Source organism: Morone saxatilis, unplaced genomic scaffold (assembly GCF_004916995.1).
Source record: "Morone saxatilis isolate NCDOM2014 unplaced genomic scaffold, NCSU_SB_2.0 Contig5, whole genome shotgun sequence".
Classification (NCBI taxonomy): domain Eukaryota; kingdom Metazoa; phylum Chordata; class Actinopteri; family Moronidae; genus Morone; species Morone saxatilis.
In genome coordinates this window covers 9,535,066-9,537,813 of record NW_023340095.1, presented here as the reverse complement: position 1 = coordinate 9,537,813, position 2,748 = coordinate 9,535,066, and positions in this window count along the sequence as shown.

The following is a 2,748-nucleotide window of genomic DNA, read 5'->3' as shown; positions in this document are numbered from 1 at the left end:
CAAAACTAAAGAAAGAGTTGTTAATGAGTCTAGATTTTTTTTCAATGTCATCCATTGATTGTACAGATGATTTGAACTGTGGGGAAAAATGTTGGAAATGTTGGCATAGCCACTAGCCTACGTGTGTACAAACAAAGGATTTTTAATCACAGAACCACAATGGCCACCAAATGACCTTGTGCAATCCTCCAAGCTACTGTGGATAAAACACAATATGAAAACATGGTTACCAATGTGCTATAGAAAAGAAGATTCACACACATTATTCCAGGTCCATCCATACAGAAAATATAAATAGTCCATAGGTTCTATGCTCAAATTTAAAGAGCCAATAGCATTTGGTGGTTATATTCAGTATTGATTAATCTGATTGCATTTTATGTTTCCCACCAAATTTCCTCAAAATGACCTCTATAAAGTTGTCTTTACATTATAAGTAATGAAAAACCTACTCTGGAGCACAGCCCAGAACCCCATATGAAGATCAGAGTGACTTAAATATTACCTGAAGATAGCTATTACCACTCTGTCTGTTAATGTTAATGGTTGAAGCGAGACTGGTCCTGCCTGCTGTTGACACCATTGTCCATACCAGGGAGAATTGATTTTCCATGAAGGCTGAGTGATGTGGAGGGACTGCTGGCCCTCTGATGTCAGCACTCTGTCATCTCTCTGTCTTTCTCTCTCTCTCTACATCATCTCTGGCACTTTCTTTTCTCCTTTTTTTCCCCCTGTCCCTCCACTTTTCTTTCTCAGTTTTATTTAAGCTCAGTGTCTTTCTCTTGCTCTGCACCTCTCTGCCCTTCACGTGTCCTCACTTTTCACTTTTCTCTCATTTTCGCTTTTTTTCTAGTATTATATGTAGCACTCATTAAGATCAATTCATAGACATTAACAGCTTGTTAGTATTAGTTAAACAGAAGTAATTAGGCAACTCTTGCTCTCCTTCTCCCTCATTTTCTTTTGTAGTTGCAGGGAGGAGATGATGAGATCATGATGCTAAATAAGAGCCTGATTTCCACTGCTGTCACACACTTTGCATCATTCACATGAATGAATTCCACACGGTTGAGCGTGATAGAGTTTTTTTTTTGGGACAACACTGGCTGTTTTTTTTATTTGTATCCAGCTCTTACACAATTTTGCAAAAAAAGAGGGGATTTGGAGGTAAATTTGAGAGTGGGAGCAAGTAAACCTGTAGGCCATCTCCTGTTTTTGTCTCTTGCTTTCCTCAGCAAATACACATGAGACAGACAAACAGGTGAGTGAGTACTGACCATACACTGGTGTCAATGAAATGCGTCTTGCATTTGTTGTTGGACTAAAATGTGAAGCTTTGGGATTTTGAATTCATTTAACTTAACTATATGACCCTACGGTCAACACTGCTGTAACTGCTATTTTCTTCATTTTGATTTAATGTACACCGATCAACCATAACATTATGACCACCTGGGGACCCTGGTGGTCATAACATTATGCTGCCCCATACACAACAGTGATGCACTGTGTGTTCTGACACCTTTCTATCAGAACAAGCATTAATTTTTTTCAGCAGTTTGAGCTACAGTAGTTCGTCTTTTGGATTGGGCCACACAGGCCAGCATTTGCTCCCCACGTACACCAATGATCCTTTACCCTGTCTCTGGTTCACTGCTTTTCCTTCCTTGAGCCACTTTTGATAGGTACTGACCACTACAGACCGGGAACACCCCACAAGAGCTGCAGTTTTGGAGCTGCTCTGACCCAGTCATGTAGCCATCACAATTTGGCCCTTGTCAAAGTCGCTTAAATCCTTACGCTTTTTTTCTTGCTTTTAACACATCAACTTTGAGGACAACATTTTCACTTGCTGCATAATATAGCCCACCCACTGACAGTTGCCATGATAACGAGATATATAATATTATGATAATAACTTTATTTATATAGCACTTTTCTACTGCAAGCTTGGCTAGTATAGTGGTCCAGATGTGAACAATAAATGCATGGATAACCTTGTGTAAATCAATAGGACTCAGGAATGATCTGATTTTGGAGTGGAGTGGAAAATGCTTCTAACATGAACCTCAAATCAGAGAAGGCATCACAAATGACACCAAGATTTCTAGCAGCCTGCTTAATGTTTTTAGTCAAAAAAGCAAGCTTACTGTAAATCAGACTGGTAGAATGTGTGGACCAAAGACTACGATCTCAGATTTATCATCATACAGTTTTAAAAAGTTTTGGGACTTCCAACATTTAATATTGCTAAGGCAGGCAAGGAGATTATCTAAATTGCAGGATGGAGAGACATATAGTTGTGTGTTTTCTGTGTAACTGTGATGGAAATAACACCATGGGTCTGGATGATCTGAAGAGGAAGCGTGTATATTATATTATACAACAGCAGTGGACCAAGAAGGGACCCTTGAGGAATACCACAGTTAAAATGAGCACCAGCGGGATTGGTGGTTACACAGGTATGAATGTAGCAGATGTAGAGCAGTCCCCTCCTTTAAGACAAACCCAGGTTTCTAGACAGTGCAGGAGAACAGAAAGATCAATCGTGTCAGAAACAGCACTCAGGTCAAAAAGCACCAGGACTGAGCCGTCTGTCTGTGGATCATCGAGACCTTCAAGAGCTGTCTCAGTGCTATATTGAGCTCTAAATCCTGACTGAAGACTATTAAATATATTATTATTGTTCATATATATCATTCATTGAGTTTAAACTACTTTCTCCAGGCATAGATAATATGTCAGCAT